Source organism: Miniopterus schreibersii, assembly GCF_964146895.1.
Source record: "Miniopterus schreibersii genome assembly, contig: HAP1_SCAFFOLD_26, whole genome shotgun sequence".
Taxonomy (NCBI): domain Eukaryota; kingdom Metazoa; phylum Chordata; class Mammalia; order Chiroptera; family Miniopteridae; genus Miniopterus; species Miniopterus schreibersii.
This window is the reverse complement of record NW_027669849.1, coordinates 1599818-1627020: the sequence shown is the minus strand read 5'-3', so window position 1 is coordinate 1627020 and position 27203 is coordinate 1599818.

Genomic DNA, 27203 nt, shown 5'->3' with positions numbered 1-27203 from the left:
CCTCAACATACCCCTAACCCTAGGTCCAATTCTAACCCTAACCGTCTCTCTTACCCTAGCCCTCAACATAACCCTAACCCTAGGTCCAATTCTAACCATAAACGTCTCTCTAACCCGAGCCCTCAACATAACCCTAACCCTAGGTCCAATCCTAACCGTAACCGTCTCTCTAAACATAGCCCTCAACATAACCCTAACCCTAGGTCCAATCATAACCCTAACCATCTCTCTAACCCTAGCCCTCAACATAACCCTAACCCTAGGTCCAATCATAAGCCTGACAGACTCTCTAACCCTAGCCCTCAACAGAACCCTAACCCTAGGTCCAATCTTAACCCTAACCGTCTCTCTAACACTAGGCCTCAACATAACCCTAAACCTAGATCCAATCCTAACCCTCACCGTCCCTCTAACCCTAGCCCTCAACATAAACCTAACCCTAGGTCCAATCCTAACCCTAACCGTCTCTCTAACCCTAGCCCTCAAAATAACCCTAACCCTAGGTCCAATCCTCACCCTAACCGTCTCTCTAACCCTAGCCCTCAACATAACGCTAACCCTAGGTCCAATCCTAAACCTAACCGTCTCTCTAACTTTAGCCCTCAACATAACCCTAACCCTAGGTCCAATCCTAACCCTAACCGTCTCTCTAACCCTAGCCCTCAACATAACCCTAACCCTAGGGACAATCCTAACCCTAACCGCCTCTCTAACCGTATCCCTCAACATAACGCTAACCCTAGATCCAATCCTAACCCTAACCGTCTCTCTAACCCTAGCCCTCAACAAAACCCTAACCCTAGGTAAATCCTAACCCTAACCGTCTCTCTAACCCTAGCCCTCAGCATAACCCTAACCCTAGGTCCAATCCTAACCCTAACCGTGTCTCTAACCCTAGCCCTCAGCATAACCCTAACCCTAGATCCAATCCTAACCCTAACCGTCTCTCTAACCCTAGCCCTCAACAAAACCCTAACCCTAGGTCCAATCCTAACCCTAACCGTCTCTCTAACCCTAGCCCTCAGCATAACCCTAACCCTAGGTCCAATCCTAACCCTAACCGTGTCTCTAAACGTAGCCCTCAGCATAACCCTAACCCTAGATCCAATCCTAACCCTAACCGTCTCTCTAACCTTACCCTCAACAAAACCCTAACCCTAGGTCCAATCCTAACCCTAACCGTCTCTCTAATCCTAGCCCTCAGCATAACCCTAACCCTAGGTCCAATCCTAACCCTAACCCTGTCTCTAACCCTAGCCCTCAACATAACCCTAACCCTAGGTCCAATCCTAACCCTCACCGTCCCTATAACCCTAGTCCTCAACATAACCCTAACCCTAGGTCCAATCCTAACGGTAACCGTCTCTCTAATCCTAGCCCTCAACATAACCCTAACCCTAGGTCCAATCCTAACCCTAACCATCTCTCTAACCCTAGCCCTCAACATAACCCTAACCCTAGGTCCAATCCTAACCCTAACCGTCTCTCTAACCCGAGCCCTCAACATAACCCTAACCCTAGGTCTAATCCTCACCCTAACCGTCTCTCTAACCCTAGCCCTCAACATAACCCTAACCCTAGATCCAATCCTAAACCTAACAGTTTCTCTAACTTTAGCCCTCAACCTAACCCTAACCCTAGGTCCAATCCTAACCCTAACCGTCTTTCTAACCCTAGCCCTCAACATAACCCTAAAACTAGGTCCAATCCTAACTCTAACGGCCTCTCTAACCTTAGCCCTCAACATAACCGTAAACCTAGGTCCAATCCTAACCGTAAGCGTCTCTCTAACCCTAGCCCTCAACATACATAACCCTAACCCTAGGTCCAATCCTAACCCTAACCGTCTCTCTAACGCTAGCCTTCAACATAACCCTAACCCTAGGTCCAATCCTAACCCTAACCGTCTCTCTAACCCTAGCCCTCAACATAACCCTAACCCAAGGTCCAATCCTAACCCTACCGTCTCTCTAACACTAGCCCTCAACATAACCCTAACCCTAGGTGCAATCCTAACCCTAACCGTCTCTCTAACCCTAGCCCTCAACATAACCCTAACCCTAGGTGCAATCCTAACCCTAACCGTCTCTCTAATCTAGCCCTCAACATAACCCTATCCCTAGGTGCAATCCTAACCCTAACCGTCTCTCTAACACTAGCCCTCAACATAACCCTAACCCTAGGTCCAATCCTAACCCTCACCGACCCTCTAACCCTAGCCCTCAACATAACCCTAACCCTAGGTCCAATCCTAAACCTAACAGTTTCTCTAACTTTAGCCCTCAACCTAACCCTAACCCTAGGTCCAATCCTAACCCTAACCGTCTTTCTAACCCTAGCCCTCAACATAACCCTAACCCTAGGTCCAATCCTAACCCTAACGGCCTCTCTAACCTTAGCCCTCAACATAACCCTAACCCTAAATCCATTCCTAACCCTAACCGTCTCTCTAACCCTAGCCCTCAACAAAACCCTAACCCTAGGTCCAATCCTAACCATAACCTCTCTCTAACCCTAGCCCTCAGTATAACCCTAACCCTAGGTCCAATCCTAACCCTAACCGTGTCTCTAACCCTAGCCCTCAACATAACCCTAACCCTAGGTCCAATCCTAACCGTAACCGTCTCTCTAACCCTAGCCCTCAACATAACCCTAACCCTAGGTCCAATCCTAACCCTAACCGTCTCTCTAACCCTAGCCTTCAACATAACCCTAACCCTAGGTCCATTCCTAACCCTAATCGTCTCTCTAACCCTAGCCCTCAACATAACCCTAACCCTAGGTCCAATCCTAAACCTAAGCGTCTCTCTAAACCTAGCCCTCAACCTAACCCTAACCCTAGGTCCAATCCTAACCCTAACCATCTCTCTAACCCTAGCCCTCAACATAACCCTAACCCTAGGTCCAATCATAAACCTAACCGTCTCTCCAACCCTAGCCCTCAACCTAGCCCTAACCCTAGGTCCAATCCTAACCCTCACCGTCCCTCTAACCCTAGCCCTCAACATAACCCTAACCCTAGGTCCAATCCTCACCCTAACCGTCTCTCTAAACCTAACCCTCAACATAACCCTAACCCTAGGTCCAATCCTAAACCTAACCGTCTCTCTAACCCTAGCCCTCAACATAACCCTAACCCTAGGTCCAATCCTAACCCTAACCATCTCTTTAACCCTAGCCCTCAGCATAACCCTAACCCTAGGTCCAATCCTTACCTTAACCCTGTCTCTAACCCTAGCCCTCAACATAACCCTAACCCTAGATCCAATCCTAACCATAACCGTCTCTCTAACCCTAGCCCTCAACATAACCCTAACCCTAGGTCCAATCCTCAGCGTAACCGTTTCTCTAACCCTACCCCTCAACATAACCCTAACCCTAGGTCCAATCCTAAACCTAACCGTCTCTCTAACCCTAGCCCTCAACAAAACCCTAACCCTAGGTCCAATCCTAACCATAACCTCTCTCTAACCCTAGCCCTCAGTATAACCCTAACCCTAGGTCCAATCCTAACCCTAACCGTGTCTCTAACCCTAGCCCTCAACATAACCCTAACCCTAGGTCCAATCCTAACCGTAACCGTCTCTCTAACCCTAGCCCTCAACATAACCCTAACCCTAGGTCCAATCCTAACCCTAACCGTCTCTCTAACCCTAGCCTTCAACATAACCCTAACCCTAGGTCCATTCCTATCCCTAATCGTCTCTCTAACCCTAGCCCTCAACATAACCCTAACCCTAGGTCCAATCCTAAACCTAAGCGTCTCTCTAAACCTAGCCCTCAACCTAACCCTAACCCTAGGTCCAATCCTAACCCTAACCATCTCTCTAACCCTAGCCCTCAACATAACCCTAACCCTAGGTCCAATCCTAAACCTAACCGTCTCTCCAACCCTAGCCCTCAACCTAGCCCTAACCCTAGGTCCAATCCTAACCCTCACCGTCCCTCTAACCCTAGCCCTCAACATAACCCTAACCCTAGGTCCAATCCTCACCCTAACCGTCTCTCTAAACCTAACCCTCAACATAACCCTAACCCTAGGTCCAATCCTAAACCTAACCGTCTCTCTAACCCTAGCCCTCAACATAACCCTAACCCTAGGTCCAATCCTAACCCTAACCATCTCTTTAACCCTAGCCCTCAGCATAACCCTAACCCTAGGTCCAATCCTTACCTTAACCCTGTCTCTAACCCTAGCCCTCAACATAACCCTAACCCTAGATCCAATCCTAACCATAACCGTCTCTCTAACCCTAGCCCTCAACATAACCCTAACCCTAGGTCCAATCCTCAGCGTAACCGTTTCTCTAACCCTACCCCTCAACATAACCCTAACCCTAGGTCCAATCCTAAACCTAACCGTCTCTCTAACCCTAGCCCTCAACCTAACCCTAACCCTAGGTCCAATCCTAACCCTAACCGTCTCTCTAACCCTAGCCCTCAACATAACCCTAACCCTAGGTCCAATCCTAAACCTAACCGTCTCTCTAACCCTAGCCCTCAGCATAACGCTAACCATAGGTCCAATCCTAACCCTAACCGTCTCTCTAACCCTAGCCCTCAACCTAACCCTAACCCTAGGTCCAATCCTAACCCTCACCGTCCCTCTAACCCTAGCCCTCACCATAACCCTAACACTAGGTCAAATCCTAACCCTAACTATCTCTCTAAACCTAGCCCTCAACTTAACCCTAACCCTAGGTCCAATCCTAACCCTAACCGTCTCTATAACCCTAGCCCTCAACATAACTCTAACCCTAGGTCAAAAACTAAGCGTTACCATCTCTCTAACTTTAGCCCTCAACATAACCCTAACCCTAGGTCCAATCCTACCCCTAACCGTCTCTCTAACCCTAGCCCTCAACATAACCCTAACCCTAGGTCCAATCCTAACCCTCACCGTCCCTCTAACCCTAGTCCTCAACATAACCCTAACCCTAGGTCCAATCCTAACCCTAACCGTCTCTCTAACACTAGCCTTCAACATAACCCTAACCCTAGGTCCAATCCTAACCGTAACCGTCTCTCTAACCCTACCCCTCAACATAACCCTAACCCTAGTTCCAATCCTAACCCTAACCGTCTCTCTAACCCTAGCCCTCAACATAACCCTAACCCTAGGTCCAATCCTAACCCTAACCGTCTCTCTAACCCTAGCCCTCAACATAAACCTAACCCTAGGTGCAATCCTAACCCTAACCGTCCCTCTAACCCTAGCCCTCAACATACCCCTAACCCTAGGTCCAATTCTAACCCTAACCGTCTCTCTAAACCTAGCCCTCAACGTAACCCTAACCCTAGGTCCAATCCTAACCATAAACGTCTCTCTAACCCGAGTCCTCAACATAACCCTAACCCTAGGTCCAATCCTAACCGTAACCGTCTCTCTAAACATAGCCCTCAACATAACCCTAACCCTAGGTCCAATCCTAACCCTAACCATCTCTCTAACCCTAGCCCTCAACATAACCCTAACCCTATGTCCAATCCTAACCCTAACAGTCTCTCTAACCTAAGCCCTCAACATAACCCTAACCCTAGGTCCAATCCTAACCCTGACAGTCTCTCTAACCCTAGTCCTCAACAGAACCCTAACCCTAGGTCCAATCCTAACCCTAACCGTCTCTCTAACACTAGGCCTCAACATAACCCTAAACCTAGGTCCAATCCTAACCCTCACCGTCCCTCTAACCCTAGCCCTCAACATAACCCTAACCCTAGGTCCAATCCTAACCCTAACCGTCTCTCTAACCCTAGCCCTCAACATAACCCTAACCCTAGGTCCAATCCTCACCCTAACCGTCTCTCTAACCCTAGCCCTCAACATAACCCTAACCCTAGGTCCAATCCTAAACCTAACCGTCTCTCTAACTTTAGCCCTCAACATAACCCTAACCCTAGGTCCAATCCTAACCCTAACCGTCTCTCTAACCCTAGCCCTCAACATAACCCTAACCCTAAGGAAAATCCTAACCCCAACCGCCTCTCTAACCATAGCCCTCAACATAACCCTAACCCTAGATACAATCCTAACCCTAACCGTCTCTCTAACCCTGGCCCTAAACAAAACCCTAACCCTAGTTTAAATCCTAACCCTAACAGTCTCTCTAAATCTAGCCCTCAGTATAACCCTAACCCTAGATCCAATCCTAACCCTAACCGTATCTCTAACCCTAGCCCTCAACAAAACCCTAACCCTAGGTCCAATCCTAACCCTAACCGGCTCTCTAAACCTAGCCCTCAACAAAACCCTAACCCTAGGTCCAATCCTAACCCTAACCGTCTCTCTAACCCTAGCCCTCAGCATAACCCTAACCCTAGGTCCAATCCTAACCCTAACCGTGTCTCTAACCCTAGCCCTCAACATAACACTAACCCTAGGTCCAATCCTAACCGTAACCGTCTCTCTAACCCTAGCCCTCAACATAACCCTAACCCTAGGTCCAATCTTAATCATAAACGTCTCTCTAACCCGAGCCCTCAACATAACCCTAACCCTATGTCCAATCCTAACCCTGACCGTCTCTCTAACCCTAGCCCTCAACATAACCCTAACCCTAGGTCCAATCCTCACCCTAACCATCTCTCTAACCCTAGCCCTCAACATAACCCTAACGCTAGGTCCAATCCTCACCCTAACCGTCTCTCTAACCCTAGCCCTCAACATAACCCTAACCCTAGGTCCAATCCTAACCCTAACCGTCTCTCTAAACCTAGCCCTCAACATAGCCCTAACCCTAGGTCCAATCCTAACCCTAACCGTCTCTCTAACCCTAGCCCTCAACATAACCCTAACCCTAGGTCCAATCCTAAACCTAACCGTCTCTCTAACCCTAAACCTCAACCTAACCCTAACCCTAGGTCCAATCCTAACCCTAACCATCTCTCTAACCTTAGCCCTCAACATAACCCTAACCCTAGGCCCAATCCTAACCCTGACCGTCTCTCTTACCCTAGCCCTCAACATAACCCTATCGCAAGGTCCAATTCTAACCCTAACCGTCTCTCTAACCCTAGCCCTCAACATGACCCTAACCCTAGGTCCAATCCTCACCCTAACCATCTCTCTAACCCTAGCCCTCAACATAACCCTAACGCTAGGTCCAATCCTCACCCTAACCATCTCTCTAACCCTAGCCCTCAACATAACCCTAACGCTAGGTCCAATCCTCACCCTAACCGTCTCTCTAACCCTAGCCCTCAACATAACCCTAACCCTAGGTCCAATCCTAACCCTAACCGTCTCTCTAAACCTAGCCCTCAACATAGCCCTAACCCTAGGTCCAATCCTAACCCTAACCGTCTCTCTAAACCTAGCCCTCAACATAACCCTAACCCTAGGTCCAATCCTAAACCTAACCGTCTCTCTAACCCTAAACCTCAACCTAACCCTAACCCTAGGTCCAATCCTAACCCTAACCGTCTCTCTAACCCTAGCCCTCAACATAACCCTAACCCTAGGTCCAATCCTAACCCTCACCGTCCCTCTAACCCTAGCCCTCAACCTAACCCTAACCCTAGGTCCAATCCTAACCCTCACCGTCCCTCTAACCCTAGCCCTCACCATAACCCTAACCCTAGGTCAAATCCTAACCCTAACTATCTCTCTAAACCTAGCCCTCAACTTAACCCTAACCCTAGGTCCAATCCTAACCCTAACCGTCTCTCTAACCCTAGCCCTCAACATAACTCTAACCCTAGGTCCAAAACTAAGCGTAACCATCTCTCTAACCCTAGCCCTCAACATAACCCTAACCCTAGGTCCAATCCTACCCCTAACCGTCTCTCTAACCCTAGCCCTCAACATAACCCTAACCCTAGGTCCAATCCTAACCCTAACCGTCTCTCTAACCCTAGCCCTCAACATAACCCTAACCCTAGGTCCAATTCTAACCCTGACCGGCTCTCTAACCCTAGCCCTAAACATAACCCTAACCCAAGGTCCAATCCTAACCCTAACCGTCTCTCTAACACTAGCCCTCAACATGACCCTAATCCTAGGTCCAATCCTAACCCTCACCGTCCCTCTAACCCTAGCCCTCAACATAACCCTAACCCTAGGTCCAATCCTCACCCTAACCGTCTCTCTAACCCTAGCCCTCAACATAACCCTAACCCTAGGTCCAATCCTCACCCTAACCGTCTCTCTAACCCTAGCCCTCAACATAACCCTAACCCTAGGTCCAATGCTAAACCTATGCGTCTCTCTAACTTTAGCCCTCAACATAACCCTAACCCTAGGTCCAATCCTAACCCTAACCGTCTCTCTAACCATAGCCCTCAACATAACTCTAACCCTAGGTCCAATCCTAACCCTAACCGCCTCTCTAAACCTAGCCCTCAACATAACCCTAAGCCTAGGTCCAATCCTAACCCTAACCGTCTCTCTAACCCTAGCCCTCAACATAACCCTAACCCTAGGTGCAATCCTAACCCTAACCGTCTCTCTAATCTACCCCTCAACATAACCCTAACCCTAGGTGCAATCCTAACCCTAACCGTCTCTCTAACCCTAGCCCTCAACATAACCTTAACCGTCGGTCCAATTCTAACCCTAACCGTCTCTCTAACCCTATCCCTCAACATAACTCTAACCCTAGGTCCAATCCTAACCCTAACCGTCTCTCACCCTAGCCCTCAACATAACCCTAACCCTAGGTCCAATCCTAACCCTAACCGTCTCTCTAACACTAGCCCTCAACATAACCCTAACCCTAGGTCCAATCCTAACCCTCACCGTCCCTCTAACCCTAGCCCTCAACATAAACCTAACCCTAGGTACAATCCTAACCATAAACGTCTCTCTAAACCGAGCCCTCAACATAAACCTAACCCTAGGTCCAATCCTAACCCTGACCGTCTCTCTAACCCTAGCCCTCAACAGAACCCTAACCCTAGGTCCAATCCTAACCCTAACGGTCTCTCTAACCCTAGCCCTCAACATAACCCTAACCCTAGGTCCAATCCTAACGCTAACCATCTCTCTAACCCTAGCCCTCAACATAACACTAACCCTAGGTCCAATCCTAACCCTAACCGTCTCTCTAACCCTAGCCCTCAACATAACCCTAACCCAAGGTCCAATCCTAACCCTAACCGTCTCTCTAACCCTAGCCCTCAACATAACCCTAACCCTAGGTGGAATCCTAACCCTAACCGTCTCTCTAACCCTAGCCCTCAACATACCCCTAACCCTAGGTCCAATTCTAACCCTAACCGTCTCTCTAACCCTAGCCCTCAACATAACCCTAACCCTAGGTCCAATCCTAACCATAAACGTCTCTCTAACCCAAGCCCTCAACATAACCCTAACCCTAGCCCCAATCCTAACCCTGACCGTCTCTCTAAACCTAGCCCTCAACATAACCCTAACCCTAGGTGCAATCCTAACCCTAACCGTCTCTCTAGCCCTAGGCTCAACATAACCTTAACCCTCGGTCCAATTCTAACCCTAACCGTCTCTCTAACCCTATCCCTCAACATAACTCTAACCCTAGGTCCAATCCTAACCCTAACCGTCTCTCTAACCCTAGCCCTCAACATAACCCTAACCCTAGGTCCAATCCTAACCCTAACCGTCTCTCTAACACTAGCCCTCAACATAACCCTAACCCTAGGTCCAATCCTAACCCTAACCGTCTCTCTAACACTAGCCCTCAACATAACCCTAACCCTCGGTCCAATTCTAACCCTAACCGTCTCTCTATCCCTAGCCCTCAACATAACCCGAACCCTAGGTCCAATCCTAACCATAAACGTCTCTGTAACCCTAGCCCTCAACCTAACCCTAACCCTAGGTCCAATCCTAACCCTAACCATCTCTCTAACCCTAGCCCTCAACATAACCCTAACCCTAGGTCCAATCCTAAACCTAACCATCTCTCTAACCCTAGCCCTCAACCTAACCCTAAACCTAGGTCCAATCCTAACCCTAACCGTCTATCTAACCTTAGCCCTCAACATAACCCTAACCCTAGGTCCAATCCTAAACCTAACCGTCTCTCTAACCCTAGACCTCAACGTAACCCTAACCCTAGGTCCAATCCTAAACCTAACCATCTCTCTAACCCTAGCCCTCAACATAACACTAACCCTAGGCCCAATCCTAACCCTGACCGTCTCTCTAACCCTAGCCCTCAACATAACCCTAACCCAAGGTCCAATTCTAACCCTAACCGTCTCTCTAACACTAGCCCTCAACATGACCCTAACCCTAGGTCCAATCCTAACCCTCACCGTCCCTCTAACCCTGCCCTCAACATAACCCTAACCCTAGGTCCAATCCTAACCCTAACCGTGTCTCTAACCCTAGCCCTCAACATAACCCTAACCCTAGGTCCAATCCTCACCCTAACCGTCTCTCTAACCCTAGCCCTCAACATAACCTTAACCCTAGGTCCAATGCTAAACCTAACCGTCTCTCTAACTTTAGCCCTCAACATAACCCTAACCCTATGTCCAATCCTAACCCTAACCGTCTCTCTAACCATAGCCCTCAACATAACTCTAACCCTAGATCCAATCCTAACCCCAACCGCCTCTCTAAACCTAGCAATCAACATAACCCTAACCCTAGGTCCAATCCTAATCCTAACCGTCTTTCTAACCTTAGCCCTCAACATAACCCTAACCCTAGGTCCAATCCTAACCGTAACCGTCTCTCTAACCCTAGTTCCAATCCTAACCCTAAACGTCTCTCTAACCCTAGCCCTCAACATAACCCTAACCCTAGGTCGAATCCTAACCCTAACCATCTCTCTAACCGTAGCCCTCAACATAACCCTAACCCTAGGTGCAATCCTAACCCTAACCGTCTCTATAACCCTAGCCCTCAATATAACCCTAACCCTAGGTCCAATTCTAACCCTAACCGTCTCTCTATCCCTAGCCCTCAACATAACCCGAACCCTAGGTCCAATCCTAACCATAAACGTCTCTCTAACCGAGCCCTCAACATAACCCTAACCCTAGGTCCAATCCTAACTCTGACCGTCTCTCTACCCTAGCCCTCAACATAACCCTAACCCTAGGGCTAATCCTAACCCTAACCGTCTTTCTAACAGTAGCCCTGAACATAACCCTAACCCTAGGTCCAATCCTAACCCTCACCGACCCTCTAACCCTAGCCCTCAACATAACCCTAACCCTTGGTCCAATCCTAACCCTAACCGTCTCTCTAACCCTAGCCCTCAACATAACCCTAACCCTAGATCCAATCCTCACCCTAACCGTCTCTCTAACCCTAGTCCTCAACATAACACTAACCCTAGGTCCAATCCTAAACCTAACAGTTTCTCTAAATTTAGCCCTCAACCTAACCCTAACCCTAGGTCCAATCCTAACCCTAACCGTCTTTCTAACCCTAGCCCTCAACATAACCCTAACCCTAGGTCCAATCCTAACCCTAACGGCATCTCTAACCTTAGCCCGCAACATAACCCTAACCCTAAATCCAATGCTAACCCTAACCGTCTCTCTAACCCTAGCCGTCAACAAAACCCTAACCCTAGGTCCAATCCTAACCATAACCTCTCTCTAACCCTAGCCCTCAGTATAACCCTAACCCTAGGTCCAATCCTAACCCTAACCGTGTCTCTAACCCTAGCCCTCAACATAACCCTAACCCTAGGTCCAATCCTAACCGTAACCGTCTCTCTAACCCTAGCCCTCAACATAACCCTAACCCTAGGTCCAATCCTAACCCTAACCGTCTCTCTAACCCTAGCCTTCAACATAACCCTAACCCTAGGTCCAATCCTAACCCTAACCGTCTCTCTAAACCTAGCCCTCAACATAACCCTAACCCTAGGTCCAATCCTAAACCTAACCCTCTCTCTAAACCTGGCCCTCAACCTAATCCTAACCCTAGGTCCAATCCTAACCCTAACCATCTCTCTAACCCTAGCCCTGAACATAACCCTAACCCTAGGTCCAATCCTAAACCTAACCGTCTCTCTAACCCTAGCCCTCAACCTAACCCTAACCCTAGGTGCAATCCTAACCCTAACCGTCTCTCTAACCCTAGCCCTCAACATAGCCCTAACCCTAGGTCCAATCCTAACCCTAACCGTCTCTCTAACCCTAGCCCTCAGCATAACGCTAATCCTATGTCCAATCGTAACCCTGACCGTCTCTCTAAAACTAGCCCTCACATAACCCTAACCCTAGGTCCAATCCTAACCCTAACCGTCCCTCTAACCCTAGCCGTCAACAGAACCCTAACCCTAGGTCCAATCCTAACCCTTACCGTCTCTCTAACCCTAGCCCTCAACATAACCCTAATCCTAGGTCCAATCCTAACCGTAACCGTCTCTCTAGCCCTAGCCCTCAACATAACCCTAACCCTAGGTCCAATCCTAACCCTCACCGTCCCTCTAACCCTAGCCCTCAACATACCCCTAACCCTAGGTCCAATTCTAACCCTAACCGTCTCTCTAAACCTAGCCCTAAACGTAACCCTAACCCTAGGTCCAATCCTAACCATAAACGTCTCTCTAACCCGAGTCCTCAACATAACCCTAACCCTAGGTCCAATCCTAACCGTAACCGTCTCTCTAAACATAGCCCTCAACATAACCCTAACCCTAGGTCCAATCCTAACCCTAACCATCTCTCTAACCCTAGCCCTCAACATAACCCTAACCCTATGTCCAATCCTAACCCTAACAGTCTCTCTAACCTAAGCCCTCAACATAACCCTAACCCTAGGTCCAATCCTAACCCTGACAGTCTCTCTAACCCTAGTCCTCAACAGAACCCTAACCCTAGGTCCAATCCTAACCCTAACCGTCTCTCTAACACTAGGCCTCAACATAACCCTAAACCTAGGTCCAATCCTAACCCTCACCGTCCCTCTAACCCTAGCCCTAAACATAACCCTAACCCTAGGTCCAATCCTAACCCTAACCGTCTCTCTAACCCTAGCCCTCAACATAACCCTAACCCTAGGTCCAATCCTCACCCTAACCGTCTCTATAACCCTAGCCCTCAACATAACCCTAACCCTAGGTCCAATCCTAAACCTAACCGTCTCTCTAACTTTAGCCCTCAACATAACCCTAACCCTAGGTCCAATCCTAACCCTAACCGTCTCTCTAACCCTAGCCCTCAACATAACCCTAACCCTAGGGAAAATCCTAACCCCAACCGCCTCTCTAACCATAGCCCTCAACATAACCCTAACCCTAGATACAATCCTAACCTTAACCGTCTCTCTAACCCTGGCCGTAAACAAAACCCTAACCCTAGTTTAAATCCTAACCCTAACAGTCTCTCTAAATCTAGCCCTCAGCATAACCCTAACCCTAGATCCAATCCTAACCCTAACCGTATCTCTAACCCTAGCCCTCAACAAAACCCTAACCCTAGGTCCAATCCTAACCCTAACCGGCTCTCTAAACCTAGCCCTCAACAAAACCCTAACCCTAGGTCCAATCGTAACCCTAACCGTCTCTCTAACCCTAGCCCTCAGCATAACCCTAACCCTAGGTCCAATCCTAACCCTAACCGTGTCTCTAACCCTAGCCCTCAACATAACCCTAACCCTAGGTCCAATCCTAACCGTAACCGTCTCTCTAACCCTAGCCCTCAACATAACCCTAACCCTAGGTCCAATCTTAATCATAAACGTCTCTCTAACCCGAGCCCTCAACATAACCCTAACCCTAGGTCCAATCCTAACCCTGACCGTCTCTCTAACCCTAGCCCTCAACATAACCCTAACCCTAGGTCCAATCCTCACCCTAACCATCTCTCTAACCCTAGCCCTCAACATAACCCTAACGCTAGGTCCAATCCTCACCCTAACCGTCTCTCTAACCCTAGCCCTCAACATAACCCTAACCCTAGGTCCAATCCTAACCCTAACCGTCTCTCTAAACCTAGCCCTCAACATAGCCCTAACCCTAGGTCCAATCCTAACCCTAACCGTCTCTCTAACCCTAGCCCTCAACCTAACCCTAACCCTAGGTCCAATCCTAACCCTAACCATCTCTCTAACCTTAGCCCTCAACATAACCCTAACCCTAGGCCCAATCCTAACCCTGACCGTCTCTCTAACCCTAGCCCTCAACATAACCCTATCGCAAGGTCCAATTCTAACCCTAACCGTCTCTCTAACCCTAGCCCTCAACATGACCCTAACCCTAGGTCCAATCCTCACCCTAACCATCTCTCTAACCCTAGCCCTCAACATAACCCTAACGCTAGGTCCAATCCTCACCCTAACCATCTCTCTAACCCTAGCCCTCAACATAACCCTAACGCTAGGTCCAATCCTCACCCTAACCGTCTCTCTAACCCTAGCCCTCAACATAACCCTAACCCTAGGTCCAATCCTAACCCTAACCGTCTCTCTAAACCTAGCCCTCAACATAGCCCTAACCCTAGGTCCAATCCTAACCCTAACCGTCTCTCTAACCCTAGCCCTCAACATAACCCTAACCCTAGGTCCAATCCTAAACCTAACCGTCTCTCTAACCCTAAACCTCAACCTAACCCTAACCCTAGGTCCAATCCTAACCCTAACCATCTCTCTAACCTTAGCCCTCAACATAACCCTAACCCTAGGCCCAATCCTAACCCTGACCGTCTCTCTAACCCTAGCCCTCAACATAACCCTATCGCAAGGTCCAATTCTAACCCTAACCGTCTCTCTAACCCTAGCCCTCAACATGACCCTAACCCTAGGTCCAATCCTAACCCTCACCGTCCCTCTAACCCTAGCCCTCAACATAACCCTAACCCTAGGTCCAATCCTAACCCTAACCATGTCTCTAATCCTAGCCCTCAACATAACCCTAACCCTAGGTCCAATCCTCACCCTAACCGTCTCTCTAACCCTAGCCCTCAACATAAACCTAACCCTAGGTCCAATGCTAAACCTAACCGTTTCTCTAACTTTAGCCCTCAACATAACCCTAACCCTAGGTCCAATCCTAACCCTAACCGCCTCTCTAAGCCTAGCCCTCAACATAACCCTTAGCCTAGGTCCAATCCTAATCCTAACCGTCTCTCTAACCCTAGCTCTCAACATAACCCTAACCCTAGGTCCAATCCTAACCGTAACCGTCTCTCTAACCCTAGCCCTCAGCATAACCCTAACCCTAGTTCCAATCCTAACCCTAACCGTCTCTCTATCCCTAGCCCTCAACATAACCATAACCCTAGGTCGAATCCTAACCCTAACCATCTCTCTAACTCTAGCCCTCAACATAACCCTAACCCTAGGTGCAATCCTATCCTTAACCGTCTCTCTAACCCAGGCCTCAACATAACCCTAACCCTAGGTCCAGTTCTACCCCTAACCGTCTCTCTATCCCTAGCCCTCAACATAACCAGAACCCTAGGTCCAATCCTAACCATAAACGTCTCTCTAACCCTAGCCATCAACATAACCCTAACCCTAGGGCTAATCCTAACCCTAACCGTCTTTCTAACACTAGCACTCAACATAACCCTAACCCTAGGTCCAATCCTAATCCTCACCGACCCTCTAAACCTAGCCCTCAACATAACACTAACCCTTGGTCCAATCCTAACCCTAACCGTCTCTCTAACCCTAGCCCTCAACATAACACTAACCCTAGGTCCAATCCACACCCTAACCGTCTCTCTAACCCTAGCCCTCAACATAACCCTAACCTTAAGCCCAATCCTAAACCTAACCGTCTCTCTAACTTTAGCCCTCAACATAACCCTAACCCTAGGTCCAATCCTAACCCTAACCGTCTCTCTATCCCTAGCCCTCAACATAACCCTAACCCTAGGTCCAATCCTAACCCTAACGGCCTCTCTAAACTTAGCCCTCAACATAACCATAACTCTAGGTCCAATCCTAACCCTAACCGTCTCTCTAACCCTAGCCTCAACAAAACCCTAACCCTAGGTCCAATCCTAACCATAACCTCTCTCTAACCCTAGCCCTCAGTTTAACCCTAACCCTAGGTCCAATCCTAACCCTAACCGTGTCTCTAACCCTAGCCCTCAACATAACCCTAACCCTAGGTCCAATCCTAACCGTAACCGTCTCTCTTACCCTAGCCCTCAACATAACCCTAACCATAGGTCCAATCTTCACCCTAACCGTCACTCTAACCCTAGCCCTCAACATAACCCTAACCATAGGTCCAATCCTAAACCTAACCGTCTCTCTAACTTTAGCCCTCAACATAACCCTAACCCTAGGTCCAATCCTAACCCTAACCGCCTCTCTAACCCTAGCCCTCAACATAACCCTAACCCTAGGTCCAATCCTCACCCTAACCGTCTCTCTAACCCTAGCCCTCAACATAACCCTAACCCTAGGTCCAATCCTCACCCTAACCATCTCTCTAACCCTAGCCCTCAACATAACCCTAACCCTAGGTGCAATCCTAACCCTAACCATCTCTGTAACCCTAGCCCTCAACATACCCCTTACCCCAGGTCCAATTCTAACCCTAACCGTCTCTCTAACCCGAGCCCTCAACATAACCCTAACCCTAGGTCCAATCCTACCCGTAACCGTCTCTCTAAACCTAGCCCTCAACATAACCCTAACCCTAGGTCCAATCCTAACCCTAACCGTCTCTCTAACCCTAGCCCTCAACATAACCCTAACGCTAGGTCCAATCCTAACCCTAACCGTCTCTCTAACCCTAGCCCTCAACATAACCCTAACCCTAGGTGCAATCCTAACCCTAACCATCTCTCTAAGCCTAGCCCTCAACGTACCCCTAACCCTAGGTCCAATTCTAACCCTAACCGTCTCTCTAACCCTAGCCCTCAACATAACCCTAAACCTAGGTCCAAACCTAACCCTAAACGTCTCTCTAACCCTAGCCCTCAACATAACCCTAACCCTAGGTCCAATCCTAACCCTAACCGTCTCTCTAACCCTAGCCCTCACCATAACCCTATCGCAAGGTCCAATTCTAACCCTAACCGTCTCTCTAACCCTAGTCCTCAACATAATCCTAACCCTAGGTCCAATCCTAACCCTAACCTTCTCTCTAACCCTAGCCCTCAACATAGCCCTAACCCTAGGTCCAATCCTAACCCTAACCTTCTCTCTAACCCTAGCCCTCAACATAACCCTAACCCTAGGTCCAATCCGAAACCTAACCGTCTCTCTAACCCTAACCCTAAACCTAACCCTAACCCTAGGCCCAATCCTAACCCTGACCGTCTCTCTAACCCTAGCCCTCAACATAACCCTATCGCAAGGTCCAATTCTAACCCTAACCGTCTCTCTAACCCTAGCCCTCAACATAACCCTAAACCTAGGTCCAAACCTAACCATAAACGTCCCTCTAACCCTAGCCCTCAACATAACCCTAACCCTAGGTCCAATCCTAACCCTAACCGTCTCTCTAACCCTAGACTCAACATAACCCTAACGCTAGGTCCAATCCTCACCCTAACCGTCTCTCTAACCCTAGCCCTCAACATAACCATAACCCTAGGTCCAATCCTAACCCTAACCGTCTCTCTAACCCTAGCCCTCAACATAGCACTAACCCTAGGTCCAATCCTAACTCTAACCGTCTCTCTAACCCTAGCCCTCAACAGAACCCTAACCCTAGGTCCAATCCTAACCCTTACCGTCTCTCTAACACTAGCCCTCAACATAACCCTAACCCTAGGTCCAATCCTAACCCTCACCGTCCCTCTAACCCTAGCCCTCAACATAACCCTAACCCTAGGTCCAATCGTAACCCTCACCGTCCCTCTAAACTAGCCCTCAACATAACCCTAACCCTAGGTCAAATCCTAACCCTAACCGCCTCTCTAACCCTAGCCCTCAACATAACCCTAACCCTAGGTCCAATCCTCACCCTAACCGTCTCTCTAACCCTAGCCCTCAACATAACCCTAACCCTAGGTCCAATCCTCACCCTAACCATCTCTCTAACCCTAGCCCTCAACATAACCCTAACCCTAGGTGCAATCCTAACCCTAACCATCTCTCTAACCCTAGCCCTCAACTTACCCCTTACCCAAGGTCCAATTCTAACCCTAACCGTCCCTCTAACCCGAGCCCTCAACATAACCCTAACCCTAGGTCCAATCCTAACCCTCACCGTCCCTCTAACCCTAGCCCTCAACATAACCCTAACCCTAGGTCCAATTCTAACCCTAACCGTCTCTCTAACCCTAGCCCGCAACATAACCCTAAACCTAGGTCCTATCCTACCCGTAACCGTCTCTCTAACCCTAGCCCTCAACATAACCCTAACCCTAGGTCCAATCCTAACCCTAACCGTCTCTCTAACCCTAGCCTCAACAAAACCCTAACCCTAGGTCCAATCCTAACCATAACCTCTCTCTAACCCTAGCCCTCAGTTTAACCCTAACCCTAGGTCCAATCCTAACCCTAACCGTGTCTCTAACCCTAGCCCTCAACATAACCCTAACCCTAGGTCCAATCCTAACCGTAACCGTCTCTCTTACCCTAGCCCTCAACATAACCCTAACCATAGGTCCAATCTTCACCCTAACCGTCACTCTAACCCTAGCCCTCAACATAACCCTAACCCTAGGTCCAATCCTAAACCTAACCGTCTCTCTAACTTTAGCCCTCAACATAACCCTAACCCTAGGTCCAATCCTAACCCTAACCGCCTCTCTAACCCTAGCCCTCAACATAACCCTAACCCTAGGTCCAATCCTCACCCTAACCGTCTCTCTAACCCTAGCCCTCAACATAACCCTAACCCTAGGTCCAATCCTCACCCTAACCGTCTCTCTAACCCTAGCCTCAACAAAACCCTAACCCTAGGTCCAATCCTAACCATAACCTCTCTCTAACCCTAGCCCTCAGTTTAACCCTAACCCTAGGTCCAATCCTAACCCTAACCGTGTCTCTAACCCTAGCCCTCAACATAACCCTAACCCTAGGTCCAATCCTAACCGTAACCGTCTCTCTTACCCTAGCCCTCAACATAACCCTAACCATAGGTCCAATCTTCACCCTAACCGTCACTCTAACCCTAGCCCTCAACATAACCCTAACCCTAGGTCCAATCCTAAACCTAACCGTCTCTCTAACTTTAGCCCTCAACATAACCCTAACCCTAGGTCCAATCCTAACCCTAACCGCCTCTCTAACCCTAGCCCTCAACATAACCCTAACCCTAGGTCCAATCCTCACCCTAACCGTCTCTCTAACCCTAGCCCTCAACATAACCCTAACCCTAGGTCCAATCCTCACCCTAACCGTCTCTCTAACCCTAGCCCTCAACATAACCCTAACCCTAGGTGCAATCCTAACCCTAACCATCTCTGTAACCCTAGCCCTCAACATACCCCTTACCCCAGGTCCAATTCTAACCCTAACCGTCTCTCTAACCCGAGCCCTCAACATAACCCTAACCCTAGGTCCAATCCTACCCGTAACCGTCTCTCTAAACCTAGCCCTCAACATAACCCTAACCCTAGGTCCAATCCTAACCCTAACCGTCTCTCTAACCCTAGCCCTCAACATAACCCTAACGCTAGGTCCAATCCTAACCCTAACCGTCTCTCTAACCCTAGCCCTCAACATAACCCTAACCCTAGGTGCAATCCTAACCCTAACCATCTCTCTAAGCCTAGCCCTCAACGTACCCCTAACCCTAGGTCCAATTCTAACCCTAACCGTCTCTCTAACCCTAGCCCTCAACATAACCCTAAACCTAGGTCCAAACCTAACCCTAAACGTCTCTCTAACCCTAGCCCTCAACATAACCCTAACCCTAGGTCCAATCCTAACCCTAACCGTCTCTCTAACCCTAGCCCTCACCATAACCCTATCGCAAGGTCCAATTCTAACCCTAACCGTCTCTCTAACCCTAGCCCTCAACATAATCCTAACCCTAGGTCCAATCCTAACCCTAACCTTCTCTCTAACCCTAGCCCTCAACATAGCCCTAACCCTAGGTCCAATCCTAACCCTAACCTTCTCTCTAACCCTAGCCCTCAACATAACCCTAACCCTAGGTCCAATCCGAAACCTAACCGTCTCTCTAACCCTAACCCTAAACCTAACCCTAACCCTAGGCCCAATCCTAACCCTGACCGTCTCTCTAACCCTAGCCCTCAACATAACCCTATCGCAAGGTCCAATTCTAACCCTAACCGTCTCTCTAACCCTAGCCCTCAACATAACCCTAAACCTAGGTCCAAACCTAACCATAAACGTCCCTCTAACCCTAGCCCTCAACATAACCCTAACCCTAGGTCCAATCCTAACCCTAACCGTCTCTCTAACCCTAGACTCAACATAACCCTAACGCTAGGTCCAATCCTCACCCTAACCGTCTCTCTAACCCTAGCCCTCAACATAACCATAACCCTAGGTCCAATCCTAACCCTAACCGTCTCTCTAACCCTAGCCCTCAACATAGCACTAACCCTAGGTCCAATCCTAACCCTAACCGTCTCTCTAAACCTAGCCCTCAACAGAACCCTAACCCTAGGTCCAATCCTAACCCTTACCGTCTCTCTAACACTAGCCCTCAACATAACCCTAACCCTAGGTCCAATCCTAACCCTCACCGTCCCTCTAACCCTAGCCCTCAACATAACCCTAACCCTAGGTCCAATCGTAACCCTCACCGTCCCTCTAACCCTAGCCCTCAACATAACCCTAACCCTAGGTCAAATCCTAACCCTAACCGCCTCTCTAACCCTAGCCCTCAACATAACCCTAACCCTAGGTCCAATCCTCACCCTAACCGTCTCTCTAACCCTAGCCCTCAACATAACCCTAACCCTAGGTCAAATCCTAACCCTAACCGCCTCTCTAACCCTAGCCCTCAACATAACCCTAACCCTAGGTCCAATCCTCACCCTAACCGCCTCTCTAACCCTAGCCCTCAACATAACCCTAACCCTAGGTCAAATCCTAACCCTAACCGCCTCTCTAACCCTAGCCCTCAACATAACCCTAACCCTAGGTCCAATCCTCACCCTAACCATCTCTCTAACCCTAGCCCTCAACATAACCCTAACCCTAGGTGCAATCCTAACCCTAACCATCTCTCTAACCCTAGCCCTCAACTTACCCCTTACCCAAGGTCCAATTCTAACCCTAACCGTCCCTCTAACCCGAGCCCTCAACATAACCCTAACCCTAGGTCCAATCCTAACCCTCACCGTCCCTCTAACCCTAGCCCTCAACATAACCCTAACCCTAGGTCCAATCCTAACCCTAACCGTCTCTCTAACCCTAGCCCGCAACATAACCCTAAACCTAGGTCCTATCCTACCCGTAACCGTCTCTCTAACCCTAGCCCTCAACATAACCCTAACCCTAGGTCCAATCCTAACCCTAACCGTCTCTCTAACCCTAGCCCTCAACATAACCCTAACGCTAGGTCCAATCCTAACCCTAACCGTCTCTCTAACCCTAGCCCTCAACGTAACCCTAACCCTAGGTGCAATCCTAACCCTAACCGTCTCTCTAAGCCTAGCCCTCAACATACCCCTAACCCTACGTCCAATTCTAACCCTAACCGTCTCTCTAACCCTAGCCCTCAACATAACCCTAACCCTAGGACCAATCCTAACCCTAACCGTCTCTCTAACCCTAGCCCGCAACATAGCCCTAACCCTAGGTCCAATCCTAACCCTAACCGTCTCTCTAATCCTAGCCCTCAACATAACCCTAACCCTAGGTCCAAACCTAAACCTAACCGTCTCTCTAACCCTAACCCTCAATCTAACCCTAACCCTAGGCCCAATCCTAACCCTGACCGTCTCTCTAACCCTAGCCCTCAACATAACCCTATCGCAAGGTCCAATTCTAACCCTAACCGTCTCTCTAACCCTAGCCCTCAACATAACCCTAAACCTAGGTCCAAACCTAACCATAAACGTCTCTCTAACCCTAGCCCTCAACATAACCCTAACCCTAGGTCCAATCCTCACCCTAACCATCTCTCTAACCCTAGCCCTCAACATAACCCTAACGCTAGGTCCAATCCTCACCCTAACCGTCTCTCTAACCCTAGCCCTCAACATAACCCTAACCCTAGGTCCAATCCTAACCCTAACCGTCTCTCTAACCCTAGCCCTCAACATAACCCTAACCCTAGGTCCAATCCTAAACCTAACCGTCTCTCTAACCCTAAACCTCAACCTAACCCTAACCCTAGGTCCAATCCTAACCCTAACCATCTCTCTAACCTTAGCCCTCAACATAACCCTAACACTAGGCCCAATCCTAACCCTGACCGTCTCTCTAACCCTAGCCCTCAACATAACCCTATCGCAAGGTCCAATTCTAACCCTAACCGTCTCTCTAACCCTAGCCCTCAACATGACCCTAACCCTAGGTCCAATCCTAACCCTCACCGTCCCTCTAACCCTAGCCCTCAACATAACCCTAACCCTAGGTCCAATCCTAACCCTAACCGTGTCTCTAATCCTAGCCCTCAACATAACCCTAACCCTAGGTCCAATCCTCACCCTAACCGTCTCTCTAACCCTAGCCCTCAACATAAACGTAACCCTAGGTCCAATGCTAAACCTAACCGTTTCTCTAACTTTAGCCCTCAACATAACCCTAACCCTAGGTCCAATCCTAACCCTAACCGCCTCTCTAAGCCTAGCCCTCAACATAACCCTAAGCCTAGGTCCAATCCTAATCCTAACCGTCTCTCTAACCCTAGCTCTCAACATAACCCTAACCCTAGGTCCAATCCTAACCGTAACCGTCTCTCTAAACCTAGCCCTCAGCATAACCCTAACCCTAGTTCCAATCCTAACCCTAACCGTCTCTCTAACCCTAGCCCTCAACATAACCATAACCCTAGGTCGAATCCTAACCCTAACCATCTCTCTAACTCTAGCCCTCAACATAACCCTAACCCTAGGTGCAATCCTAACCTTAACCGTCTCTCTAACCCAGGCCTCAACATAACCCTAACCCTAGGTCCAGTTCTACCCCTAACCGTCTCTCTATCCCTAGCCCTCAACATAACCAGAACCCTAGGTCCAATCCTAACCATAAACGTCTCTCTAACCCTAGCCATCAACATAACCCTAACCCTAGGGCTAATCCTAACCCTAACCGTCTTTCTAACACTAGCACTCAACATAACCCTAACCCTAGGTCCAATCCTAATCCTCACCGACCCTCTATACCTAGCCCTCAACATAACACTAACCCTTGGTCCAATCCTAACCCTAACCGTCTCTCTAACCCTAGCCCTCAACATAACACTAACCCTAGGTCCAATCCACACCCTAACCGTCTCTAACCCTAGCCCTCAACCTAACCCTAACCCTAGGTCCAATCCTAACCCTCACCGTCCCTCTAACCCTAGCCCTCACCATAACCCTAACCCTAGGTCAAATCCTAACCCTAACTATCTCTCTAAACCTAGCCCTCAACTTAACCCTAACCCTAGGTCCAATCCTAACCCTAACCGTCTCTCTAACCCTAGCCCTCAACATAACTCTAACCCTAGGTCCAAAACTAAGCGTAACCATCTCTCTAACCCTAGCCCTCAACATAACCCTAACCCTAGGTCCAATCCTACCCCTAACCGTCTCTCTAACCCTAGCCCTCAACATAACCCTAACCCTAGGTCCAATCCTAACCCTAACCGTCTCTCTAACCCTAGCCCTCAACATAACCCTAACCCTAGGTCCAATTCTAACCCTGACCGGCTCTCTAACCCTAGCCCTAAACATAACCCTAACCCAAGGTCCAATCCTAACCCTAACCGTCTCTCTAACACTAGCCCTCAACATGACCCTAATCCTAGGTCCAATCCTAACCCTCACCGTCCCTCTAACCCTAGCCCTCAACATAACCCTAACCCTAGGTCCAATCCTCACCCTAACCGTCTCTCTAACCCTAGCCCTCAACATAACCCTAACCCTAGGTCCAATCCTAACCCTAACCATCTCTTTAACCCTAGCCCTCAGCATAACCCTAACCCTAGGTCCAATCCTTACCTTAACCCTGTCTCTAACCCTAGCCCTCAACATAACCCTAACCCTAGATCCAATCCTAACCATAACCGTCTCTCTAACCCTAGCCCTCAACATAACCCTAACCCTAGGTCCAATCCTCAGCGTAACCGTTTCTCTAACCCTACCCCTCAACATAACCCTAACCCTAGGTCCAATCCTAAACCTAACCGTCTCTCTAACCCTAGCCCTCAACCTAACCCTAACCCTAGGTCCAATCCTAACCCTAACCGTCTCTCTAACCCTAGCCCTCAACATAACCCTAACCCTAGGTCCAATCCTAAACCTAACCGTCTCTCTAACCCTAGCCCTCAGCATAACGCTAACCATAGGTCCAATCCTAACCCTAACCGTCTCTCTAACCCTAGCCCTCAACCTAACCCTAACCCTAGGTCCAATCCTAACCCTCACCGTCCCTCTAACCCTAGCCCTCACCATAACCCTAACCCTAGGTCAAATCCTAACCCTAACTATCTCTCTAAACCTATCCCTCAACTTAACCCTAACCCTAGGTCCAATCCTAACCCTAACCGTCTCTCTAACCCTAGCCCTCAACATAACTCTAACCCTAGGTCCAAAACTAAGCGTAACCATCTCTCTAACCCTAGCCCACAACATAACCCTAACCCTAGGTCCAATCCTACCCCTAACCGTCTCTCTAACCCTAGCCCTCAACATAACCCTAACCCTAGGTCCAATCCTAACCCTAACCGTCTCTCTAACCCTAGCCCTCAACATAACCCTAACCCTAGGTCCAATTCTAACCCTGACCGGCTCTCTAACCCTAGCCCTAAACATAACCCTAACCCAAGGTCCAATCCTAACCCTCACCGTCCCTCTAACCCTAGCCCTCAACATAACCCTAACCCTAGGTCCAATCCTCACCCTAACCGTCTCTCTAACCCTAGCCCTCAACATAACCCTAACCCTAGGTCCAATCCTCACCCTAACCGTCTCTCTAACCCTAGCCCTCAACATAACCCTAACCCTAGGTCCAATGCTAAACCTATGCGTCTCTCTAACTTTAGCCCTCAACATAACCCTAACCCTAGGTCCAATCCTAACCCTAACCGTCTCTCTAACCATAGCCCTCAACATAACTCTAACCCTAGGTCCAATCCTAACCCTAACCGCCTCTCTAAACCTAGCCCTCAACATAACCCTAAGCCTAGGTCCAATCCTAACCCTAACCGTCTCTCTAACCCTAGCCCTCAACATAACCCTAACCCTAGGTGCAATCCTAACCCTAACCGTCTCTCTAATCTACCCCTCAACATAACCCTAACCCTAGGTGCAATCCTAACCCTAACCGTCTCTCTAACCCTAGCCCTCAACATAACCTTAACCGTCGGTCCAATTCTAACCCTAACCGTCTCTCTAACCCTATCCCTCAACATAACTCTAACCCTAGGTCCAATCCTAACCCTAACCGTCTCTCACCCTAGCCCTCAACATAACCCTAACCCTAGGTCCAATCCTAACCCTAACCGTCTCTCTAACACTAGCCCTCAACATAACCCTAACCCTAGGTCCAATCCTAACCCTCACCGTCCCTCTAACCCTAGCCCTCAACATAAACCTAACCCTAGGTACAATCCTAACCATAAACGTCTCTCTAAACCGAGCCCTCAACATAAACCTAACCCTAGGTCCAATCCTAACCCTGACCGTCTCTCTAACCCTAGCCCTCAACAGAACCCTAACCCTAGGTCCAATCCTAACCCTAACGGTCTCTCTAACCCTAGCCCTCAACATAACCCTAACCCTAGGTCCAATCCTAACGCTAACCATCTCTCTAACCCTAGCCCTCAACATAACACTAACCCTAGGTCCAATCCTAACCCTAACCGTCTCTCTAACCCTAGCCCTCAACATAACCCTAACCCAAGGTCCAATCCTAACCCTAACCGTCTCTCTAACCCTAGCCCTCAACATAACCCTAACCCTAGGTGGAATCCTAACCCTAACCGTCTCTGTAACCCTAGCCCTCAACATACCCCTAACCCTAGGTCCAATTCTAACCCTAACCGTCTCTCTAACCCTAGCCCTCAACATAACCCTAACCCTAGGTCCAATCCTAACCATAAACGTCTCTCTAACCCAAGCCCTCAACATAACCCTAACCCTAGCCCCAATCCTAACCCTGACCGTCTCTCTAAACCTAGCCCTCAACATAACCCTAACCCTAGGTGCAATCCTAACCCTAACCGTCTCTCTAACCCTAGGCTCAACATAACCTTAACCCTCGGTCCAATTCTAACCCTAACCGTCTCTCTAACCCTATCCCTCAACATAACTCTAAACCTAGGTCCAATCCTAACCCTAACCGTCTCTCTAACCCTAGCCCTCAACATAACCCTAACCCTAGGTCCAATCCTAACCCTAACCGTCTCTCTAACACTAGCCCTCAACATAACCCTAACCCTAGGTCCAATCCTAACCCTAACCGTCTCTCTAACACTAGCCCTCAACATAACCCTAACCCTCGGTCCAATTCTAACCCTAACCGTCTCTCTATCCCTAGCCCTCAACATAACCCGAACCCTAGGTCCAATCCTAACCATAAACGTCTCTGTAACCCTAGCCCTCAACCTAACCCTAACCCTAGGTCCAATCCTAACCCTAACCATCTCTCTAACCCTAGCCCTCAACATAACCCTAACCCTAGGTCCAATCCTAAACCTAACCATCTCTCTAACCCTAGCCCTCAACCTAACCCTAAACCTAGGTCCAATCCTAACCCTAACCGTCTATCTAACCTTAGCCCTCAACATAACCCTAACCCTAGGTCCAATCCTAAACCTAACCGTCTCTCTAACCCTAGACCTCAACGTAACCCTAACCCTAGGTCCAATCCTAAACCTAACCATCTCTCTAACCCTAGCCCTCAACATAACACTAACCCTAGGCCCAATACTAACCCTGACCGTCTCTCTAACCCTAGCCCTCAACATAACCCTAACCCAAGGTCCAATTCTAACCCTAACCGTCTCTCTAACACTAGCCCTCAACATGACCCTAACCCTAGGTCCAATCCTAACCCTCACCGTCCCTCTAACCCTGCCCTCAACATAACCCTAACCCTAGGTCCAATCCTAACCCTAACCGTGTCTCTAACCCTAGCCCTCAACATAACCCTAACCCTAGGTCCAATCCTCACCCTAACCGTCTCTCTAACCCTAGCCCTCAACATAACCTTAACCCTAGGTCCAATGCTAAACCTAACCGTCTCTCTAACTTTAGCCCTCAACATAACCCTA